Here is a 26,332-nt window from a genome sequence, read left to right as displayed (position 1 = left end):
TGTTGGCAAGAACAGTCCCTGCTCCATACTACAGTACCACACAACAATAACATACCTTGTCAACAAAGGTTCAAGGTCTTTGAAAATTGCTTGTTATCTTGTAGATATGTATTGAAAACATAATATTCCTAGAATGAAAACAAATCGAAAACATACGGTATCCTCTGGAAGATGGTCATCAGTAATGGAAAACATGCTAAATTAAAATGGTTTTGTATGTTTTAAAATTTGACATAGGAGCATTTGGCTGACCATACTGCCTCATGTCTTCCATGTACAGCAGTTTAATTTGCCTTTGGGCCCATGCTGCCATGGAGATCCACCTCTGTATTTATAACCTCTCCTCCACTTCCTCTTTCTCTCATATCTCCTCGTTTATGCACTCAAGATAACTTCATCATGGACTAATACACCGTGCAGTCCAGATTCAAATAAACTGATTAGATGTAAGATCATATATACGGCGAATGGGAATGGTGTGAGAGATATAGTGTCTATAAGTGGAGGAGGAGAAGAGTTAAAAAAAAGACTGTATGGAAAATATTGCGGAAATGGCGACAAGATGTTAAAAAGAAGGGGGAGCGATGAAAAACAGTCAATTCTAAATGTGTTAGTAAAAGATTTCACAGAATGAGTGAAAAAGCAATGAGACTGAGGCACCATGTTGGGTTACACTCTGTGCTCCGAGATTGAAACGGTTGGGCATATGTAAACAGGCTGCATGTTTGACCAAGATTTGCCAGTTGTGTTTTCTGTAAGCTATTACTGACTCTTTGTGTTCTGTTCTCACTAAAAGACGGAAATATAATTCAGTACTCCCTGCCTTCTTTAGCTGTTGGTTTTGAACAAGCCATTTTATTTGGAGAGTGATGGTTGGACATTTCATATTGTGTTCTTTTCCTCCCATTAACAGTGACTCTTTCCCATCAATTCTTGCTCTCTGTGTCTCTTTCTGCCAGGCCCTTCACTGAGCCCATCTGCTGTGTGCGAGCGTTAATTAACCACACTGCCATTTCCTCTGTGTGTGCCGCGTTGAAGGTGCTTAGAGTACACGAGTCAGCCCCGCAAGTTCATCAAAATGCTAATTCAGCCCAAATTAAAGTTGTGATTAACATTACACAGTTTCCTGTGCAGACAAATTGATCCTTCTACGAACTCTCTCTCTCTCTCTCTGGGTGATGAGTGTTAGGGGAGAGAGAGACTTTCCTCTCGGGTCTTCTTGTCATCATCGCCAAAGTGGAAGAAAAGTAGAAACGGCCCACAGATGAAACTAATGGTGTGCGAGAAAGATTTGTGTCTAAATGCTAACAGTTTTCTTTAAAACATAAATATAAGTCACACATCATTCCATTTTGCCCCAAAAGAAATCTGGATTCCCATTATCGTTTCCCCCAGCTTTTCAATACTTCACACGCATGTCAATCCATATTTGTTTGTGTGCGTGTACTGTACCTGTGGGTATGCATCTGCATTATCTCAAACTGTGTACACATGTGAGGAACCAATAAGCTGTATCACTGATGCTGTGACACAGTTCTGACTGTATTTACCCTGCTCTCCAGCTGCATCTGCACCTCCCAGATACTGAAACAAAGGCCAGAGGTAAAAAAGAAAAAAAAAAATCCCATCAAAATAATGGAATTTTTTACCCAAATCAAATTGTATTTTCTCCTTTAGTTTTGTAATCCCGTCTTTTTGGTTTCTTGATCACCTTGCATGTGACCTCAATCACATTGAGTTGTACACATTATCTCACATCTCTGCTGTCTACAAGCTGTAAAATGTTAAGCTCAAAATAAATTTGTAGTGCTGAAAGACAGATTAGTAGCCTCTCTTATAGGTTAGCTGTGTTAATTCATGAGAGAAAATCAAGCAAGCCATATGCTCCTGGTGCAACAGAGGTGGTGCCATGTGTTGTTGTTTTTTTCTAAAACAACAGCAGCTTGACATTCCCGATGGGTAAATGACAGTGGAGGTAGGTACATACTGTAGTCTCTCTCTCTCTCTCACTCACTCACTCACTCACTCACTCACTCACACACACACACACACACACACACACACACACACACACACACACACACAGATAAACTTCTCGTGGTAATGAAAGCCCCTGGCGTTCATCACTCTGTCTTAAGCAGTGGTTATTGAGGCATTAAATATGTCTACACAGGGCTCAGCGAAAGGCTGCCAGATCAGTGTTCTCCTCTGAGGGGGCTCTGTTTGCATACAGACAGGTTGGGGGATTGGGAACGTGCACCGAATGGAGCCTGGGAGTCGTAACTGGGTGCCCACCACTCTGGTGTTAGTGCCATTATGGGATGTCACTGTGGGAGAACTGTGGCTCTTCAGCGGGATTACTGAGATTCTTGCTGAAATTGAGCGGAATTGGAAATGTGGCCGACGGATTCTCTCCAGAGTGATGCATGCACAATACTGCCACACACACACACACACACACACACACACACACACACACACACACACCCTTACATTCATTTTCAAACAAATGCAAATGTGCAACAGGAACTCTGATTATGCTGATGCTTGAATAAAAAGTATGAAAAGTATACAGACTGCTACAGGAGAGTTTGAGCAAATGTCAATTTGAGCAGTTATGAAATTTCTCATAATTTTTTTGTTTTGATTTCTTCTTACAGCATGACAACAAATGAAAAACAGCACTGGTGCATACCTCAGCAGCCTCAACTGTCTGTGATGCATGTTTGCATAGTATGAAATGTGGTGGTTTGTTGTGTTTTTTTTAAACCCTGCTTGCAAACTAAATTTCCCATAGGGAACAATAAAGATTTGAATTGTATTAAAATGCAGCAAACTGAAATGAATCTACAATGTAAAAGTAAACCCTGACGGTAATTCTGAATCATTGTCAATTCAAAATCTATGGAAAATCTGTGAGAAAATGTCAACGGCTATTATGTGGGGATTTTTGAAGCATTCTTTGGTATTTAATTCCTTAACTAGGAGTGGATCAAGTCCAGCAAAATCTAGCGAGCACTTTTATTTACCTTGCATTATAAAACTTGAGTTTTGTTCATCAGAACATTCATGGGAGCATTATTATTCTATGCTACTGTGGTGGACAGTAGCCCCACACCAGTGTCAGAACAGACCAGTGTAACTATATGACTCGGGCATAAGAAAAGGCCTTTACAGCTCAGCCTCCATTCTAATGGGTTTGGGGGTCAATGTGCTGAGGCCACACTCCCTTCTGAGGTCCCTTCTCCTGTGTCATAAAATAAACATGCTGGGTGCGACCCTGGTGAGGGTGAACATTAACACCCCAGCCGCTGGCAGGGGGTCAGCCAGGGGTCAGCAGCCTGCGGTGGAGGGAAGGACAGAGATTATTCTTCCACACTGACAGCCACACTAACATGGCATCAGTGTGGAAGAAACTCACACCCCTGATGTTATGTAAATTCTGTCTGAAGGATTAACGGCAGCACACAGACTCTTTCAGGTCAAAATTGTGTTTTTGGCCTGTTGTTTACTCCAAGCAGGCAGTGGGACTGAAGGTTTAGAGACCTTATTTGTTCGATCTGATTTAAAGGTAGAAATAAGTTTTCCTCATTTAAACGTTCTGCCTCAAAGTTCAGCTTTTTTTTTTTACTTGTACAATTTTGTAGGAGCCTCTCACAGCTCCAGAATTCATATTAAATTTATGTTTAGCATCAGAGAGCTTGTGCCAAAAGCTGCAACAATACTTTTTTAGAAAAACAAACAAACAACAACAAAAACTTAAATCCCTTAAAGGTGCAATAACTGATTTTTTGGCCACATTGTTACTGCGGAAACAAGCTTTAAACACAGCTCATATTATTACCCTTTTTAGTAGATATGACAGACAAGTAAGCAAACAGTTGCTACTCATCCAACAACTTTAGCATTCATCTGGACTCACGTTTCTGACAAAGTAACCTAAGTCCAATGTTCACTCTCATTTTAGCTCTGTTTTTGCTCTCCACCAACTCCTGAAGACATCTGGCTTTTTAGTAGCTAAATGCTACACCATGTTCAGCTAACTTTATCTGTCTGCCACGTGGTGCTGGGCAGGTAGCATGCAGTCAGTGTTTAGAGCTTTTTCTCTGCCTGCTGCTGCCGAAAATAACACTAATGAAAACAGTGAGAGTTAACCAAAACAGTAAGGCTGTAAAAAAACAAAACAATTAGCTGAAAGGCGCTAAAACATTACACGTGACCCCTTTCACATACAAGTAGTCATGTGATCCATTGTTAATATAAAAATATTGATTATAGCTGCTGTAAGTAACTGCAGCCAGTAGTGTGCATGATTCATGTACATTTCGAGCTGTTTTCATGAATTTGTAGCATGTCCAGAAACCAGAAGAGGCAGAGCAGAGTGGCGTGTGCCTCCCCCAGCAGTGTCGCCCTGGTGCATTATTCAGCCTGGCATTCACCCTGACTGTGGGGAGCCACAGATGTCAGACATGGCTAACCAGCTGTTGTAGAGAGCAGGCACGGACATCAGACCTGCCAAGACTGGTCAGACTTGATAGTGAACTAGATATTCTATACTGACATTAAGAAAGAAGGAAAGAGAGGGTGAAATCTAAGAAATGATTGACAGCCATTCAGTCAAACGTTTACATTTACTGAAGGTTTGCCTTGTATTTCGCAAACTATGCTCTTTGGTAGTGATTGTGTATTCCTACATACAATGTAAATCTAGGTTTTCTTGGCTAACAAAACAACTGCTAAGAATTATTTTCAAAGTGTATTTGTCCTTATTCTACTGCCAGAAGACACCACGATTACAATCCAAGAAAACAAGACAGAAAGTGAGGATTTATAAGCAAACTACAAGCCATAGGATTTATTTGTCCTTTTAGCCTATGTGCTTATAAACACCCCCCTGCAACAATTAGGGGGGCATAGATCACATTCTTGCCTTTGCAGAGGCCAGATAACACCATAAGGCTTTGGGACATCTCATTCGCATTGGGAACGGTCTGGAAGATGCTTTACTAGATGGATTTATATGTGGCCTGCGCTGCTTCCCAGTGATTGAATGTCTGTGTGCATGTGTTGAGCTGACTCTGTGTGGATCTGTCAGGGGACTCATAAGGCAGGTTTGAATTAGGCATGAGATAGGAGGAGGATGTGTGTGTGTTTGTGTGACTCGGAGTACTTTATGGTGAAAGAGCGTGTAAATAGTGACCAGAGACAGATGTGGTCTCATCCCTGAAAGGCTGAGGATAAAAAAATATTGGGACAAGACCTCAGGATCAGGGCAGAGCAGGAGATTTCTCAAGATAACTTCCAGCATGTTATAGTAGAAAGGAGGCAAAACATGTAAATGGCACAAACACACAGTCTTCTTTCTCTATTTGATGGCATTACTGGCTGATAATATCCAGTTGCACAAAGTGAAATCGAATCTGTGAAAAGTTCACACAATCTTTTTCATCTGTGCAGCTTACAGCTTTACCTAAGAGGTGAGCTATAGCTCTAAACACCACAAAGCCTATAAAACATGAGCTGGAGAGTTGTGAGAGACATAAAAGCAGTTCCTTTTAATGTAATATTGATTTACAAACCGCATGTTAAAACACCTCCCGGTCATGGGTGATTACTTTCAACCCCTAACGAATTGCGCTGGGTGCTGAACTGGAGCCAGTGCACATGAAGCACGGGACATTTTTAGATCCACATGCACAGGTTTTGGGTGTCCTGGTGTCTAGACAGTAGCAGCCTGAGAACTAAAGAAAGACATACAGCAGTGACGTAAAACAACAGCATCTTGATAAGAACTTGTGAAGAAGTGTTATTAATCCTGCTATGCCTTGGAACTACTTAAATGTACAATTATAACCATTTAATCTTAAACTTAAAGTAAAATTTCCTTTTTTACATTTTCATATACATTTTTAGATATGATGACAGGCTGTGGAAAGAGTATTGGATTAGCTGTCAAGATCTTGTAGCCCCTGATGTGTGTATTCACTGATGCCATCCAAGCATTTTTACATGTCCATATTGATTAGTGCAATTAGAACAATTAGGCAAAATTACCGTCTGTGTTTTGACCTCACAACACAGTGTTGTGACAACAGGGACAACAACAGATAAAAATTATACCAATTAATTTGTTTCACTCAGTTAATGTTTTGATGGCAGTTAATGTCAGAAAGAAAAGCAAAATGTTGTGAGAAACAGCCCTGCTGAGACATGCTCTTTTGAGAAACCAGACAAGGTAAAAAGTATTAAAGACTCCTAAAAAAGAAATCATATAAAAGAAAACAGTTGTGAAATAAGTTTAAGATTAAAAGATCAGTGAAGTAGAACGTAGATTATTATAAAAAAAAAATAATATCTCCACATCCTAGAAAGGGATACTGGTAACATTTTACTTTAAGTCCCCTATTTAGCATTTATAAACACTATATAAACATTTAATACATGATTAATGACACACTATAATGTAATTGTAAGCAGATATAAGGACATTTTTAAATGATTATTAATGTACAATAATTGTCAACAATTATAACTTCTATATGAAGACTTATTTTATATTATTACATCTGTGTTTTATTACATTGTCATTTATTATCTGTTTATACACCAGCTTCCACTGAGTGCCCACAGGAGAAGTTGTTGATAATTACTTTAATATGCACTTATGTCTGCTTACAAATAGATTAAAGTGTGTTATAAACCATTTATTAAATGTTTATATTCTGCCTATGAATGCTAAATAGGGGGACTTATAGTGAAGTGTTGCCAGAATACTATGTAGAAGGCCCTTGTTTAAAAGCAGGATAGAAAGTAATGTAACTGACAGTGCAAGTACACACTTTATTAGGCTCTAAAAATTGAATCCAACTGCAGTAATTTAAACAATGTTGTTGCATTGTTACTAAATTGTGATAGTTTCCTAGAGATGAAGGGTTTCAGGACGTATAATGAAAAATCGGTTTTCCTATATTTGCACATATTTGTAATCAAAAAATGCAGAAATTGTAAAAAGTTTATTTGAAAAGATTTCACATAAAGTGATGTTTTAAATTAGTAGCACCATTGAGGACACTGTGGCAATGCATGGTATTTCTTCTGGAATTTTTTGCATTTCTCCACCTGAACTCTATTGTTGGCTAAATGTAGAGAGCTTTGATACAGCATTCAGACCTTCATCTTGGGAAATACAATGTAAAGAAAATATAACTGAAGAGTTTACTGAAAAAAAAGCTAAATCCCAATATTTAAGAAATTGGGGGTGGAGGATTGGGATGCAGCTTGGAAAGTCCTAAAATTCTGCCTACAGCCTTGGAAGTAGTACAAGTAATTGTAGTAGTGACTTAGTTATTTAAACTTTATTTGCAAAATACAATTAAGAGCATAATTCTTATCCTGAATCATCTGAAAAACAAATCCTGAAAACTGACCTTTTACTGTTTTATACTTCCCACCAGACAGACTAAACATGCAGCCTGTGCTCATGCATGCAAGATACTACAGCAAATATGGCTCCCATTTACATTTTAATTCACCTACTGGTAAATGCTTCCACGTGAGACTTTACTCCTAGAGGCAAGTTATGTTCTTCATTGTCAACTATTATTATTTGTTTAAAGGCTTATACAACATATACACATATGTTGTTTTTCAGACTTTATTTATAGGCACTAGCCAACCAACAACAGCAATAGCAACAACAACAATTATTTTTTTCCATATCTCATGCAAATGTTTGCAGTAACACCCCCTTCACGCTTTGTTTTCCTGTGGTAACATAGCATTTACATTTCATGAGCTCACTAACCTTTTTTTTTTGTCCCTCAGCATTGACTTGTCACTGGGCTGATTTACTGGACCAGTCATTTCCATTCAGGCCAGTGGCTAAAACCCTCTCCCTGCTGCAGATGAATATTTACATGGCAGTTAACAGGTGGCGAGTAGTTTAATGGTGGTAATTGCTCCATGGCACGTGTAGTGGGAGAGGAGGTGTAAGACTTGTGTTGCTTGGGGCTGTCCCACTTCTGTGATGATGCATCCCAGGGGAATATATCTGTGTGTGTGTGTGTGTGTGTGTGTGTGTGTGTGTGTGTGTGTGTGTGTGTGTGTGTGTTTGCACCATATTTTACACATTCAAAGGTGACATATATGCTGTCCAGCCTATATTCCAAGTAAAAAACAGCATTGTGAATTGTGATATGATGCAATAACATGTGTTTCACTTTACATTCATATCTAAATGTGTTTTGTACTGATGATGCTGGTTATTTTTTACCACTGATTAACATTTGTTTTGGATCGCAATACATGTAGTTTTAAGTGTGATGAATATTTTCATTTAGTGTGTTGATGTTAAAAAGAAAACAAAGAGCATATGCACTCAAGAAAATGATCATCATATTCCATAATGAGTCTCTAATATTGTGGCTCATAGATATGGAACTACACTTCTGTCATATTCAGGTTTATTGAAGTCTGCAAATGTGCAAAATAAACTACATATTAGCAGATCAAGACATATCCTCCATTTCCTACATTTAAGAAGATAGAGATATACCTTTTTCAAGATCTGTTATTTCACTCTAGCTTAATTTTTTCTCTTCAGTGGAGAGAGATTAGGTTTTATTGTCTGTCTGACAGCCATGCAAATGTTAAAGCACTGGAATGTTCCACAAACCAGAGCAGATGGGCACGACAGGCCCCTCCCTTTCACTCTCAAGGAACATGACATCACCACATATGGTAGCAGTGATTGATCTGTCGTTAGAGAGCGATGGCTGACTGAGTGGAGAGAATGGGGAAGGGTTATGCACAGTGCTGGCGTCATGTTTTCCATGGCATAAATCACACAGACATAAGGATGAATGTGCCAATGAGTGTTGATTTGCTGTGTGTGTCTTTATGTGTGTTTGTCGTATGTCTTGGAGAAAGAGAGACGTATATGGAAGGCGTACTTATTTAAGTATAATTTTTTTCTTTTTTTTAATATTTCACTTTAGCCTTCATGCTCATTTATATTCTACTCCCATGAACTGCTTCCAGGTTTTACATGCATTTGTGTTTCTCTTTTCCAAATGTTGCTTTCCTCAGAGAAGACATTGTCCTCACCACCTTAATGTCCCTTAAGATAATGATTTTAGGAGCAAAAGAAAGATAATAGCCAACATGCATTTCACAAGGTATTGTATATGAAACTTTAAAGTCAATAATCAAAATGAATTAAGTGTCATAAAAACACCTGGTAGTGCAGAATGTAGAATACAGAGTAGATACTGTGAATCTCACTGTGTGTTTATATTGATTATACTTATATAGATTTATTGATAATGATGACAGATGGAAATGCTATAGTTAGCACCGCTACGCAGTAGAAACATCATTATTCACTGGTCGGCGCAAAAGTCCAACATGTAGTTAAGGTGATTTATCTCTGTTCAAAAAGTCTAACATTGCAACTCTGTAACCAGAAGCTAAAAAAGATGCAAATGCTGAACCAAAGTGGGCAAGCGAGTGAGCAAGAGAAGCAATAGAGAGAGAGAGAAAGATGATGTTGGAGAGAAAAGCAATAGGATAGATATGCAGTTCCAGACACAGAACAGAAGCTGGGAGCTTGTCTTGTCCTGCTGTGTGTCTGGCAGATTGCTATGGAGCCTGTCATTGCAGCCAGCAGGGTGTCCAGCCACTACATGGCATTCAGCAGGGGAGGTGAATAAATCACTGGAACACACACAGTCCAGCTTACAATTCGCCTGACAAAGCCAAGACTGCCCTCTAGTCACACCTATACTTTGTACGGCTAAAGAACCAACATTATTCTGACAGCTAAAGTAGCAGCGTTTATTTGATTGATTTTACAGTTTTACACAAAAGGAACCACCGGAAGCAAATATGATTTAAAACGTAGAGGTTAATTATCAGCCGAGATAGTAGAAAGAGTAGATTGTCAGTGGGAAAAATAGAAACAAAAGAATATTCAACACTATATTGTCTCTTTAGCAACACATTTATACAGAAACTGCTTAGGCATGTTCTGGTTTGGCCCAGCCATGGTGCTCAATAGGTGTGGACTTGTGGGGTGTAATTTGGGGTCTAAAAGGAAAAGTCCAGTGTGGGGCCCCTTGAATCCCAACCCTGACCCATTTAAATCAGTTTTTCTATAAATAACCTTCAAGATTTAGCAAAGCAAAATATGCAAAGACAGGCTAGTACACTGCCTTCAAGTCTGGATTGAACTGTCAACTCATGTCTGGAAGTTTGCTGAATAACATTATGATTTTCAGTAAAAGTTTCTTATATAATTATGACCAAAATCCTTTGTATTTGTTACCTAACCATAACCAAAGTTATTTCATCCAAACTTTAATCCTCATCTTAATGAACGTTCTTTTATTGATTCTTTCACCACAAATTAGAAGGAAATTACATGTTTAATATCCTGTCACATGATCCAAATTCATAATTCAGTTAATTCATCTGTTTTTTTCGAATTTGTGCTCATTTCACAAAAGAAATGTTGACACTGTGTATGAATAACCACTGCCTAATTGTTTTTTTTAAATTATAATTTCCACCAAATACCTGAAGATTTTAGTCTCACCCTCAGTCATTTAATTAAATTTCAAATTGCTAAAAGAAAAGTTTGATTTTGAAAATGATAATAAACTTCATTAAAATTCACTGCACTAAAACTGTTATGACTGTAGTATTGCAGAGATAGATTACCTGAGATATCAGAATAAAATTCCTTTCAACGTTTCGAGCATTTGGTGTTGTAGAATAAAGTATTAAACCATATTTCTGTGTAATAGTTAAAAATATAATATTTATGTCTTTTTTCAGAGCATTTTACGCGTATATCCAAATGATTAACCTGTGAAACAGCTTTGTTCCAGGTCATAAAGAATAAACTGTCCTACGGATCAAGTTTCACAAATGTCCTTCAGAATTTAATGCATAAACACTACTATAAATCTTTATGAGGAAATTCAAGCATTACTGAATGTTTTGGGGAGTTTTCTTGTTAATGTTTAAAGCTATTACACCCACCATAGTGCCACTCACTTATCATGGCAGTGCGCAATAAATCCAAATCTAGGCTTCAAAGCATTTCTTCAGAATTCTGTTGGTAATGACACACAATGTCCATGTTTTTCTGTAGAATACAGTTTGGAGAAATTTGCCCTGGTTGCATCTTTGCAGTGTTTCGGACCCTATGTGATTCTCCCGTCTTCCACCGTTACTTACGCTCAAAATGTATGATGAGGCAATAATTGTGCACGCTAATAGCGTTCTCAAAAGGGATTGTGTTGATCAGGAGTTCTGGGAAGACCTTTAGGCATATCCAGTGCTTGACAGTTTAACCAGTGCGTAGCTTAACAAATGCTCACACCGTTGCAAATATGGAATGACAAATAGCAAACAGACTTATGATAAATAATTAAGGCTATTGTCAGATCAAGACTGTTTTTTTTTTTTTTTATCAAACAGTGGTTCTGCTTTTAGCCAATTAAACCTGTTTTAATCAAAACATTTATATCTCTTTCAACACAAGTTAAATTACAGAGAGAAGTGATCAGCTGATTTATGTTATTATCAACTATTTTAGCATTTAATGTTCATATATTATACATATTGCATAGTTCTGGACGTTTTCTGAAGGTTTGGCAGGTTTAGAGTCTGTATTATAGACTGTATCACAGTGGTTTATTAACTATGAAACTAAGCCATATGAACGCAACATGCCATTTAGATAATAAATGCTACATGTACAAAAATTGTTAATAAGCTGGAGGACACTGGAGTTGTGTGCTCCCAAGTTCACATACCCAATTTCAGACTTAGAGGGCACAGAGATGTCAGCTTCACCTCGTTTTATCCTGGAATGCAATGAGGAAAAGCATGAAAACCCTGCAATTGGGCCAGAAAATAATAGACTGTGCTCCTGGAAAGAGTGGCTCATAGGTTTGGATTGAGGAACGGCCGTGATGAGGAAGAAGACAAGCATGTATTTACATGAGACGCACACACAGGCCTCCATAATCAATCTTCCAATCTCTCAGGGTGCAGACTCAGCCAAGAATCAGTGTGTGGGATGGAAGTCACGGTAAACAGCATGAATCTTTGCCAACAGTCTATTTAAAACCCTTTTTTATTCACATAACTGCAAATCTTTTCCTGCAATGTCATACTAAACATAAAAGTTGTGCACATGCTGGCATTTTGGGATTTATATTTGCCATCTTATCCATAGTCAGATGACAAGATTTCAGACAGATTGTCAGACACAGCCCTTCAATTATGACATTGGAAAGGTGTGGGGGGTGGGAGTTCAGACGCTGTCAGATGATCTGACCAGCACTTTGTTTGAAGCATACTGACCTCTTTCCTGTTTCCTTCTGCTAAGCTAGGCTAAACACGTCAGTCAAACTGATACTGATCTTATCTAATTCGGAATAAAACAGCAAAGAAGCTTATTTGCCAAATTATATTATAGATCATTCATTAACACCTGAGTTTTCACCACAACTACCTCAGTCTTTGACTTTAGTAGCAACACCAGAGCGGATACAATGTTTGAAGGAATAATTCGACATTTTGGGAAATATGCTTATTCATTTTCTCGCCAAGAGTTGGATGAGAAGACCAATATCACTCTAATCAGTCTAATTCTAATCTCTACAAAAACCGAAGTGAAAAAACAATGCCTTGTGTTTTTTTTATTGTTGGTTTTTTTTTTTTGCGGGGGGTTATGTTTGGGACTATTTCTTGATCAGGCACTCTTTATCCTCAGCTAAGTTAACCATCTGCTGGCTGTAGCTTTATATTTACCAGACAGATATGAGAATGGAATCAATCATAGCAAGTGAGGACTTATTGACCTGCAGTGATATCAGCCTCTCAAAGGAATAAAAAATCGTACTAACTGAACATATAGTAGTGATGACATGAGTCTTCGTCAGCTGCTTGATTTTGGTTTTATGACTCAGCATTCAGCAGTGATTGAAATTGTCCCAGGTGTTGAGTAACTCAAGAAGCCATTTCTACATAGATGAAAGAGACGTTGTAAACCTATAACAAGAAATAAAGCTTCTAGTCCATCCTCCAGTTTTCTTCCTCTTTCAAACTTGTTGGTAATGACATGTTCTGTCACTTAATTAAACCCTTAAAATTTGCCTGTGTGAAAATATTAGCCAACTCCCAAGGGTGTGTCCACAGATTCACTGACATTTTGAAATAATCCGAAGGCATATTGAGAAACTGCCAACGTAAATGTATCTCTATAAATATCACCACCAACGAAGAATACAGGGGTTTACAAGCCGCTGTGGTGACACACTGTCAGACACCAGCTAACTAGAATGCAATTTTCAGTATTTTCCAAGATAGACCTTCCAACACCATAATGCACATTTCACTCTAAAATAAACATCATATGAGGGAGACTGATGTTGAGTGGGGAGAATGGCAAAAACACAATAACGAAGTGATCACCAACCGAAGACCTGTTTAAAAAAAAAAAGACAAGAAAAGAAGGATTAAAGCATTGAGGAAACATATGAGAAGTAGAGAGGCTAGTGGTAATTTAAAATGACCAGTCATGAACACTTTAGGGTGAATGAGTTCTCTGGTGTAATTACCAAGCAGATGTCAGTGTGACTCACCAGAGCTTAGCTTTGCCGATGCAATAATGGGCGACATGAGGGAAACACAAGTGTTAATGTGTAAAAAGTGAGATTTTTCCATTTGTATAAGGAAGATAGATGGGTGAGAAAGTGGAATGGGTCGATGGTGTTGCTAATAATTACAATTGCTAGGTGTTCTTCATGCTGTCTCATTTTCTCTTGAGCTTAATTTTCTGTGTCTCTGTTGCCACCCATTCCTCTTTCTTTTCCTCTCTCTTCCCATGCCTTCTTCCTCCTCTCCCTAACTTCAGCTAGTTGCAGCTCAGCAGACCAGAGTGAGTGCATGTTTTTACATAATCTCAAAGCCTAAGCAATAGATCTGCTGGTTGATACGGGAAGTTGCATGCCAAACACTCAGATTTATGACTTGGCACAATCAGCAGAGCTGGCATAATACCTGTATACCCAGTGTCCAATTTCCCTTTCTCAGTTGGCCAAACAGCATTGGCAAATACATTTACAGTTTGTTTTGGCTTGTTGGTGGCAGATAGTTGACAGTACTGTGAGCCCCAGTGAATTTAAATAACCTAAACAGAAGTATGTAAAAGTATGACTGAAAGATTTGTTGTTTTGTAATTCACAGCCATTTGGTATTCCATTCCAGTTAAAACTAATGATCAGTGTGGTGGCAAAGTAACCTCTGATTAGAAAAAACACAGTCACATTGTGTACATCAACAGGGAGACAGTTCTTGAATTTACGTTCTGGACTCTGGAGCTTGCAAGTCACTAAGAGTGTGAAGTGGTTTAAATATTCTGCTAATAATGGAACTATGTTTGCAGGGCTGACCAGAAAATGCAGTGATTACTATAAATGCATTAAATTTGAGAAGAGAAATGTTGGAATTAGTGAGAAGTCATCCAAATTGAACTACAAAATACGTTGTTTGTCCATGCCCTCTTGAATGACACATAGAAGCGTCTTCTGATCTGATGCCCCTATCGGCATCATTTTAGTCACATCAATTGTCTGTCCCTTCCAAAACCGTTACAAGTCACTGTTGAAAAATAAATCAGTTTTATGATGTGACAACGCTATGGTGAAGGTTTAGTTAGGTTTAGGCACAAAAATGACTTGGTTGGGTTTAGGGAAACATTGTGGTTTTGCTTAAAATGACTATTTCGGGTTTTTTTTTCTGGCTCTAGCACAGAGTATCAAAAACTGTTAAGTACCAAAACTTGGCATCTAATGCTTGGTCAGATTCTTGTTTACTGTGTCCTTAATTAGATATTTCCTGATTTGAATAATAATTTTGATCATTTTAGACTGTATTTTGGGAAGAATCTTGTATGTGCTTTGAATTCCGACAAAGTTAAACACTAATCCATTTCACAAGTTTTGGCATCTAACTGTGAAATCATAAACAAAAAATCCTGCACAATGTCAATCACATGTGTTCACTTCAAAGTCAGAGTTTCTGAATTTCTGGTGTGCTAAAGTTCTAAGAACTGTGTATTATTGTTACTCAATGTAAGGTATCAAAAAAAGTATTGTTTGGTATCAGTACCGAAACTCTCTATTGACACTGGTATCAAAACATTTCAAATGATATCCAGCCCTACTTGGAATTCAAATCTGTTTTTCTTGAGCTTAAGAAGTCATTTCTCTCTGTGATTTGGCAGTTTTATGACCTTTGCAACTATGCCTCATTTAACATGGTTTACACAAGGAAGTGATTATTGCTCACTAGCTGACACAAAAAAAGTCTAGCTCATGAAAATAAATAAAATAGAATTCAACCCACTTGCTAAACTTTTCCAACCATTATCGTATAAACGTATCTTCTTCCATGTTTTCTGGTGAAGTCTTTCTGTTTGAGTCATTTTAACATTAAGAGATGAGTGTGAGCAATTTGATTGTTAAAGACATTTATGCTAAATTTTTAAGGAGAATTAACATCATCCACTTTCTAAATGTGCACAAATTTTGATGCTGCTGGTGTATTTTGCAATCCCACTGGCCACTAAAGTGAAAGCTGAATTATTGAATCCAGTTTTTGTCTCTGTCCATAAGTTGTTTATTTTCATAGCATTTTTTCATAGAATTGTTTAAGTTTATTCATATGAAAAATCACAATATTTTCTCAATTTGTCAAAGAGTCATTTGTGTATGTCTCCTTTATTTTTTATCTCCACAAACATCAACCCTCCTGTTCTGGTTCCAAATGGAGTGCTGCCACCCAAGAAAGGTGTTCGCTACAAACCCAGCTGTGTAAATTGTTAATTTTGAATCAGTAAACAAAAACCTGAGTCGTCCGCTGAGGCAAATATGATAATTGTTTGCAGATTATGGAGATCTGGCTGGCAACTCGGCAGAGGCTGTGAGTAAACGGGAAGAAAGCTCAGCTCAAACAAATGGAGTTACTCAGCCAGTGGTGCAGTATAAGGCTGATGGCACACACTGGCATGATCCCTGGGGGAATATCCAGCATGTGGGCCCAGAAGAGACTCTGCTGGGATAGTTGGTTCAATCATTAAGACACATGTGAACATCCAGAAATAACTGGATTCTGTCTTAAAGTTAAAAACAATTTTAAAGCATGTGGTAAAACATGATCCATGTCAGGCAGTTTTTCCTCAGATACTGACAGGGACTGACAAGGCAGAAAATTGCTGCTGGAGTTGTATGAAAAGAATTTAGTTGATGTGCAAGGATTTGTAGTTACTTTAATTTAGGAGAAACTAGTAAACAACATAGATATTTTGTGGGAAACGATGACCTCAAATGCTATATGTACTTGGCAATGAAGTTTAGCACCCACAGGAGTTAAGTGTCTGATATTTGTCTATGATTTTGAGTCTTAATGTCCAAGGTGATGTGTCTACAGTACTAAAACAGAAAATAAATGGCTAGCTGGCATCCAAATGTGCATTTTGATATTCAAGGACAAAATAGTAGGAATAATTCGACATTTTTGGAAATACACTCATTTGTTTTCTTGCCAAGATTTAAATGATAAGATTGATACCACTCCCATCTCTATACAGTAAATATTAAGCTACAGCTAACAGCTGGTTAGCTTTAGCTTAGCACAAAGACTGTAAACAGCTAGCTATCAGCACCTCTAAAGCTCACTAATTATATCTCGTTTGTTTAAGCTTTTGAAAAAGTTGTGGTTTTAGGGGGGTTATGTGCTGTGCTGGACTATTTTTGGCTGGGCACAGTTACTTCCTTATTGTATGTATAACATAAAAGACGTAACCTGTTTGTTAGCGAACTTTAGTGGTGCTGGTAGGCGGGTTTTGTTGCCTTTGGACAGAGCCAGGCTAGTTGTTACGCCCGTTTCCAGTCTTTATGTTAAGCTAAGCTAAGCGGCTTACAGATACGAGTATGGATTCAATCTCTTCACATCTAACTCTCAGCAAGGAAGCTAATATGCATAATTCCCAAAATGTTTAAGTATTGCTCTAAAGATTTTTTCTAAATATTTATGGCAATTTGCCTTTATTTGATTGTATGTCAGTATTGAGAGACTGATGACATGTAAAGGTTGCCAGTTGAAATTGAAGTTGCAATGTCAGAGTTACGTTGTGCATCCTAAACTACTCAACCACCGTGCCACCCCTACTTTGCTATTTTAGCTACATAGTGTGACCCCTGAAGCCTCTGTTGGATCGCAAGACGATGTTTTGTAAATATAATTGTTGTTCTCATCCACCTTACTATTCTAAAGGGCCCAACAGTGTTGTTTGGCATTTATTATGAACAGATCATAGCTGGCCGGTTAGCAGAGACTGGAGCAGGGATGGTAACTTCCCTATGACATCAGCCTACACAAAAAAGTATGCAATTACACAAAAAAAAAATAGCACAGGGAAAACTGAATCAACACAGCAAGCAACAGTGTGTGTGATTGGCTGCATAATAAAAACTTTGTCATTTTAAGCTTGACTGACATCTTCCAATACAGCATCTACTGACCTTTAAAGTAGTTGTAGTGAATAGCTGCTCTTTAAAGAAAAAATGGCTATCTGATCCTTTTCTTTTCAAGAATGGCGATAATTCTGTTCAGTGGTGAGACAATCAAATCTCTCCACCACTGAGACCACATATCCCAGCAAACCTTTGGATCAAAGCCTGCCAGGGACTCCTCAACATGGTGTCCCTTGATCGCCTTTTCTACCACAAAAACAAAATGCCCCCAAAGAGTGTGTGAACTGCCCACTCTGGGAAAAATGGAAAGGAGACTTTAATGTCTGGAACGACGTAAGTGGAGTTGCTCGACACTCTTGTCATTGATACACGGCCGTTGTTGCTGTCTCCCCTCTCTGTGTGAAGCAGTGGTCTTCAAGGATGGGTGGTCTGTCTGGGGCTGAAATCGGACGTGTGTGTAGGGGTGTGTGAGCTCCCTTTGTGTCAGGGGAGAGGGGCCTTTGTTCTCTTAACCAGGGAGGTGGGACCAACAGATTAAGCCTTTAGAAGTGCAACCGACCACCATGAGGGCACGCCACAAGGGAGAATGTGTTTGCATGTTGGTGTGTGTGTTTTTATGTCTCTGTGTATATGTATTGTATGTCTCTGTATGCATGCACAGTATGTGTTATGGAATATGAGTGCAAGTAGTAAAAAAAGAGGAAAAGAGAGAGAAACTGACAGAGAGAAAGGGAGAAAAAGTCAGAGAGGCGTATTTGTACCCATTTGCATGCGAATTAGCATGAGTTAGTGAGAATCTGATGCAGGTCAGCAGGTCAATAGTTCTTATCCATCTGTCCTTCTGATGGCATGCCTCCCAGGTCAGTTTGATTCCTCTGTGAGGGAGCTAATCTCACCCCAGTGCTCAGTGAGCCTCTACAGCGTCCTCTGATCTGCTTCTGCAAATCCCTCTGCTCCCCACACACACACAACAAAATGGGCCTGAGCTGAGGGGAGGAGGGAGTCACACACAAATGTGTATAGATGCAAAGACGCACACACACACAAACAGATGGATAGTTTCCTTAAGATACTAGTTTAAATCTAACTTATTCACATGACAAGCTTCAGAATGAAATATGTTGACTAAGTAAATCTCTTAAATTTGCAGCCAATTAGTAGATGTTACTATTTCTAAAATAATATTTTTGTTTAAGCCTACTTCAAGCATGGTGAGGGTGAAGGCCCCATGCATAAGGACCCTTTAAATAGTTATAAAGTTGTCAGTGACAGTGAAGGATCCCAAACTGTCACTTTTCTGTCTAAATCTTCAGTTCAATGTGGCTTTATTGGCATGAGAAAGAGACATTTAAGTTGCCAAAGCAATTCTCTCACTTTTGTTTGTCCTGTGTGGTGCATTCCATCTTCTACAGACACCAAGCAGGTTATAACATATGCTAAGAATTATTTTTAAATACTGTTCGACCCATGTCTACATAGAGCAAAGCTTTTGGGAATAGGACAAGCACACCATCTGTGGTGTAGTCCTCTATCAGTCCTCTATCTCATGTAACAGCCCGACCTCCTCCTCCTCCTCCTCCTTCTACTCTCCAATGCTTGTTCCTCCTCTCTTCCTTCAGATTTCTTCCTTCCCAGTGTTCATCCGTCTGTCATGGCGGCTGTCTGAACAAACAAACACATGAGGGTCCACGGCGAGCCAGACGGCGTGATGTGGGATTGTTTGCTTTGGTTGCTCCCGTGCGGGAGAAAGTTTTCTTAAGAGGCACACAGAGGTCTGGAGCTCAACAGAGAGACCACAAAACAAATATTTACCCTCTTGCCTCCAGCGCCTGGGCCCTTTCCTCTCTTCTATGGACGAGGAACAAGAGGATGGACCCACTCTTGGTTCTGAAGAGAGGAAGAGAGGAAGAGCTGTGGTCCACAGATACAGAGAGGCTTGATTCTCAATTTATGGGCTGTGATTGGTTTTCTAGATTATTGATTGATACAGTCAATGCTGAACATGGAATAATTGTGCAATCATACAGCCAATCTTGCACTCTAGCAATTACACACATGATTCCTTGAATCTGGAAGACAGAACAACCAGGCTGTATTGCTTTTTTTTACAGTCTCTAACCCCTTTCACCCAGTGATTCCTCTGACAACCTTGCCACTCTTGCCATGCTTTTATTCTCCTACCTACAATCTCTACTCTCTCTATGTCTTCCTGGTACGATCAAACACAAATCAACAAATATCACTGTCCCTCCAATGCAGCCATTAGGCTCAGCCTCTATCTGAATTTAAAGTGTTTCCCCCCGCCGCTCCCCTGCCTGTAAATATGCACATGTTTGACTGTGGGGTCAGTGAGGAAGACAGGAACTGGGCAGAAATGCCTACTTCCTGGAGAAGACGGGCGCAGCAGGGGGGCTCTACCAATCATGCGTCAGCATAGAGACATTCTCAGATGCACGCCGTCACACATCAGAGATGAACAATAAAGCAGAGAGGTGAGTGAGAGGGCGCTCACAGGAAGTGGATGATTTCACTTGTTGAGGTGTGAGGCCTGTGATGGACAGATATGCAGGTGTTAATATCCTGCAGAAAGGAAATAGCTATACGCTTTACTGATCTCCACTGAGCATGGGGCTGTGCAGCTCAGGCACAGAATTCTTAATGCCTGGTTGTCCTTCAGACTACATAGTAAGGCTAGACAAGAACTAGAAAAACTAGGCTGCTGGGGCAGCGTTAACAAATTTTTACTAGAACTATGAAAAAAAAAATGTATGCTGTGTACATTTACAGAATCCCTCACACAGAAAAGCCAGTGAAACACTCACACTGAGCACATGAGGCTCAGAAAAACAGCAAGATCACCTGTAGAACTATAGTGCCATCTTGTGTTATATATGATTCATCTTTGTTTCCAGCAATATATTTTAATGAGCACAGTGAAGACAGAGAAACAGATTTAAGAAATTAATTTGTGTTTTATCATTTTTTCATGATTCTCATTAAGTCTTTGTGAGCCAAGCATCGATGAATGATGTTTGTGTTTCTTAGAGCTGACAATGGAAAATGATGAGATAAGAATAAGCCTATACTGCCTCTGATATACAGTAACGTATGTCTTCTAATATACAGTATGTCTTATGCGTCATCTACATGTCATTGTTCTTTGCATCTTAAACTTGTTTCACAACCGTTGTCTTTTATAATATCATTCTTTTTCATGTGTCTTTGATACTTTTTTACCTTGTCTGCTCTCTGAAAATACTTTTTTGCTCATGTGCAGAAGTTGAATGTAATTAAGTACGTGTACTTTACTTGAGTATTTCCACTTTATGCAACTTTATATTTATACTCCACTACATTTGTCTGACAGCTTTAGTTACTAGTTACTTTACTGATTACAATGTTTCATACCCTTACAGTCCAGTGAAAACCATGCATGGACAACGATGGAGATAAGTCCAGGCTTTATCATTATATCCCTGACAAAGTCTGATATGTTGTATTTTTATAAATATATAAGCCTGTGCCCCCATGGCCTGAGCCACATATCTTGTGATCGCAACAACTCTGGTTCAATTCTGGCTGGGGACCTTTGTTGCATATCATCCTGCTCACTCTCTCCCCACATTTCTTTCCTGTCTCTACCGTCAACTATCAAACTTTTTAAAAAGAAAATCTTTTTTTTTTTTAAATGCGTATGTTTGGTCCCACGACTTGCTGAGAGGTGACACCACAATGATGTGCGAATTGTTGTTTGTGTTCCTTGCAATGTGCATAAGTAATCCAGTGAGTGTAGTCCAATCATGGACATAGACAATTAGTGTTTTTTCACCATTTGTAAAACTGGGTGCTGTATATCATTATTATTATGGTAAATGTTCAAAATATAATGAAGCAGAAATGCTTAAAGCAGTGACAACAGTAACAGAACAGTTAATTTACATGAATTACCTCAAATAACCAGAGATGGATTCCTGGGGCACCAGGGGGAGGTTTTTTTCTTGGGGGATACGTCCTTCAACCACAGAACCAAGTCTTTTGCATCATAGAGCCCTGCTGATTTGTCCTTCGACAGGACACTGAATCTCTTTAGCTCCAGGGAGGCTGTTCTGTAATTAATCCTGACCTCTGATCAGCGTGGAGGATGGTGAACAAGAGGAGAACTTCCCTACTGGGATCAATAAAGTACTTTAAGGTTAAAGAGAGTAGCACTGTACAGTAGCTGGTAACTATTTCCACCACTAGGTGTCAGCTCAGTTTTACTGTAGAACTGAAGAGCCACAGGCAGGAGTCGTGAAATTTCTGCTTTAGAGCACACAAAGACTGAATACGCTGCTACATGATACACTGGCATGAGCTGTTCGGTAATTACACACAATAACACACTCTATGGCTTATGACACATTTTTACCTTACTTTTTTTTATCAAGAACTTTTTCATCTTCCTCTCTTCTCTTTGTCTGCAATTACTGTATATCTCATATTACATGTTGTTTCACCAAAACAAATGTATTGGTAGGAGATATTACCTCATGTAATATGTTTTCCTTTAATCTTCGTAAAGAGCTTGTAAATGTTAGATTCCTTACACTGATGTGACATTAAAGCAGTGTAATAATTAGCACTGAAACAAAAGTATATTACAGTATCTTAATGTTTTTAGTATGGACCTAATTATAGAAATCACCATGTTTCTATTTATATAAACGTATTTATGAGATGCAGAAGCCTATATTTAGAAGTAATGGAGGTAGCAATCAGTAGCTAAACAACTTCTGTTTCTTCTAATCAGTAACCATTTTTATTTAATAGACAGGTAATCAGTACAGACACTTATCAACAACTGATTAACAACACTGTCTATCAACCAGCAGTTTCACAATCTTCTCTCAGCATAATTAACATGAATTATAGAGAAAATGCTGTTGTAAAAAATATTACAGAATCAATATTATGGGGTATGATATGAGCAAGACAGAATAAACATGCTGATACTTATCTGTGTCTAATAAATGAACAGCTGGTGTCATCATTTTTCATCAGAGCTCTATCATGTGTTCCTGTCATTAAACTTAAAGCATGACCAAGATATAATGAAAAATGACATGATTTAGGATATTCGCCATACTTTTCTTTTGAATAGAACACAGCATGTGTTAAACTGCCACTATCACATTCTCATTCATAATTAAAGAAAAAAAAAAGGACTCATTTACTCCATGTTTCCTGTTGCCGGGTACAAGACGTCTGGGTGTTCTGTCATAGACTTCCCCCATTTTCCTGGGAGTCAGTGCCCGTCAGACCATTTTTAGGCAAAGAGGCCGCTAAGGAAGGGCTGTCAGCGGATATGGATGTTTCCAGAGCTCATTAAAGGGCTGTCTGCTGCATGCCAGGCTCTGGGAGACAGAGCCGGAGATAGAAAGCAACATCATAAAGGAATTCCATCCATCATGCTCCTCCATGACATTAATATCTGTCACACACCTCTGACAGTGCAATACTGCACCCCTGGAGTGAGACATCTTTTCACAGAGTTGCAACGCAGGCCAAGAGGGGTGTGTGTGTGTGAGAGAGTTCATGTTAATGTGCATGTGTCCCTGTGTACTTACATTTGTTTGAAGGTGAGAGGGAGGGTTTATGGATGTATTACTTCTTCTGCCTTGTCCCTGTTATAAAACATTGACTGTGATATTGCTGCTGTGTCTGTGCTTTTCCCCACCAGAGTAGCTTCAGTAGTATTCTGCACAAAGGCAGTGTTTTCAACACACAAACCACTTCAGGCTGTTCCAAATCTGGAATTTAGAGTACTACTGCAGGATGTTTACAATGAAATGATTCATAATGCGCAATATCAGGGTGGAGCAGCAATATTAAGGTGAAAGCACTGTACTCAGCACATCATGGATTTAAATGTGAGTCCTTGCTGTAGGACGTGCCAACCCCCCTGTCCTGTCTCTTCACTGAGCTGCATTGGATGAAGCAGAAATATCCCTAAAATGATTTTGTAAATTCTTTTTCACTGAGACTCGCTTGATTCCCAGAGGAGAGATTCACTTCTGCGTGACTTTCCAACTCTGCCTCTGCCTCAAAGAGATTCTGTGTCTTGCTCAAGGACGCATCAGCAGCAGCTACTTGAACTGGATGAAGGACTGTTTTGCTGTTTACTTTGCCGCCCTGCTATCCAGTCAAACACAAAACATATAAATAATCCAAACACGCATCACACTTTGTAAAATGTACATTTAGTTTCATTTTGGGTATAATGACAGAAGTATCCTTTATTTGAGTAAAAGTTGTAATACCACAATGTGAATTACAAGTAAAAGTCCTATATTTAAGCTTTTAGTTAAGTAAACGTACATAAATACTTCAAAGTATCAAACATAAAACTACTCATTGTGCACACTGGTCCCTTTCAGAGTGTTATACATTAACTTCTTAATTGTGTAGTTTAATCTATAACACATTTTGTATGAAAAACTTAAGTAAGAATACTGTAGCTGCCAAATAAATCTAGTGGAGTAAAATGGTATTTTAAGAATAGTAAAGTAGTGAAGTAATTTAAGTAAGTAGCACAGTACATAGAAGCTCAGTTCACTTCAGCTCAGTTCAAGTTGTATTTTTGTCTACACAGGACAAACTAACCAGGAGTCTGCACAATGAAACTCACAATAGTACTTAAATACAGTACTTGAGCAAATCTATTTAATTACTTTCCACCACTGTGTTTAAGCATTGTATCAGTTATTGTACTTAATATTTTAACTGTTGTTTAAATTGTCTGCGCTTTTCTTTTTTAATTTGTAAAGCACTTTGAGCTGCTTTTTGTGTATGAAAGCTATCATTTGACATTTCAATCTAACGACAGGTCAACAAATTAAACACTGATGTTGGGGAAACAAATTGGCTGTGAAAGCTGTGCTTCTTTTTGGCAGTAGTATCTACTGTATCTGAGCCCAGCCTATTACCCTTTTACTCCTCTGGTAATAATCCCCTGATTGAAATCAAGCATTGAGGAATACAGCTCACGTTCACATTATGGGATTATTAGAGGCTTTATTCCCCTTGTGCCAAACATCAAGTCTCCATTTGAACCTTTTGCTCTCTGTCTCTCTCTCTCTGGATCATAACCAGACTCAGCAGTTTTGACCTGAATAATCAGCTCATGCTGCTTCTTGTTGAAGTATATTTTCACATAAATGGATTGAATGTCTGTTGCAGGGACTGAACCTATGCATGTTTGAGCTTTTTAAAGAACTTTTTAAGGATATATTTGTCAACATCTCCATCTGTCTTCCCCCCCATATCTCCTCAGATTGCTGCGGCAGCACAGCGCTGACTGGCTCTGACAGGACTCTCCTTGGACCTCTCCTCCGGGCCATTTGTCAGCAGGCAAACCCCGCACAACAGAGTACAGATTGGCAGTTGACTGTAACCGCGTTCAGCGAGAACGAGCATAGGCACCGTAGGGGCTGTGAATGAGAAATAATACAGAGCCGAGCTGAGTAAACATGATCCTCCAGTGTAATGAATCAGTTCACACTTCCTTGACAACAGAAGCCTGTCGGGTATAAATGAAAACATGCATAAATATTCTCCCTGGTTAATATTTTATCAGTTACACCCGCCCAGCATCCACACGAAACACCACAAAGTGATGAACCAGCATCCATCTGAACGGTGACCATATGTTGTTCCACATTTCTTGTCCACTGTCTGTGAGTTCAGTGAGAGGCACAGCTTGTTTTCTACAAGTCTCTTCTTCCAAGGTGATTAATCATAATTTCAGACAGAACGCTAAAGTGAAAAAACACCTTAATTCTCCTGAGTGTTGTATTGTTTGCTGTTCAACACCCTTGAATCTCCTGCAGCAAAAAGGGTTTCATTAAACACCCATTCTGCAGTAGGATACTTAAATCACAGCTGGTGTAAAAGCATGGGTGACTATGTTTTTATAGATGAGAAAGGAGATATGTGGTTCTAATTAGACCACTGGCTATCTCAGCGGACCTCCTGTCACTGCCTGAGCCCAAACCCGCTCTTTAATTACTCACAGAGAAAAGAGGATGTCAAGTGAAAATAGCAAGTAGGCTCCATGTAAGACATGCTGGATGATTTCTGCTGTGGAGCAGCAGAAATTCAGACTACAGCACTGGGAAGGATTCTTTAGATGTGCAGTCCACCACAGACAGCTGAATGCGACTTTGAAAGAATAATTATGATAGTAGCATAAAAATCAGAAATTCTAAACTACAGAATTTAAGGACAAGTTCTTTTATTTTATTTCATGTTTTAATTTTTAGTCATGCTGATGACATGGCTCTTTACAATGTCGGTCAATTGGTCCACCACTTGTCCAGACTGAAATATCTCAACAACTATTGGATGGATTGTCATGAAGTCTTGTACAGACATTCATGGTTCCCGTATGATAAATCCTAATGATTTTGGTGATCCCCCGACTTTTCCTCTAGAGCCACCATGAGGTTGACATTTGTGGTTTTGAGTGAAATGTCTCAACAACTGTCACTATAACATTTGGTACACACATTCACACCCCCCTCCTATTTTTTTTATTATCTTTTCCTGTTTATCTATCTATTCTGATAAGCAATTATCTAAATCTATAATCAAAATGAAAATACTGTAAGGAGAAATGTGTAATTACTTAATCATATTAAATATTATTCTGCTGTACGCTGTTATAGTAGATGGTATCCTATTGTTCTTAGATGTACTATGCTGACTTTGCTGATACTATTCACACCACTGTCACTTCACTT

The 26,332-nt window shown here is 38.8% G+C and overlaps 1 long non-coding RNA gene across 1 annotated transcript in view; it reads left to right on the top strand.

Moving 5' to 3' along the window:
- Positions 1-26,024, top strand: part of LOC122863427 — a 59,672-nt gene extending 33,648 nt beyond the window's left edge. The window contains exon 4 of the long non-coding RNA XR_006375007.1: positions 24,865-26,024. This is a non-coding gene — a long non-coding RNA (uncharacterized LOC122863427). The remainder of the gene's footprint in view (positions 1-24,864) is intronic.
- The last annotated feature ends 308 nt before the right edge of the window (positions 26,025-26,332 follow it).

Source organism: Siniperca chuatsi, linkage group LG16 (assembly GCF_020085105.1).
Source record: "Siniperca chuatsi isolate FFG_IHB_CAS linkage group LG16, ASM2008510v1, whole genome shotgun sequence".
Lineage (NCBI taxonomy): Eukaryota > Metazoa > Chordata > Actinopteri > Centrarchiformes > Sinipercidae > Siniperca > Siniperca chuatsi.
Note: the sequence above shows the minus strand (reverse complement) of the source record. Positions and strands in the feature narration are given on the sequence as shown.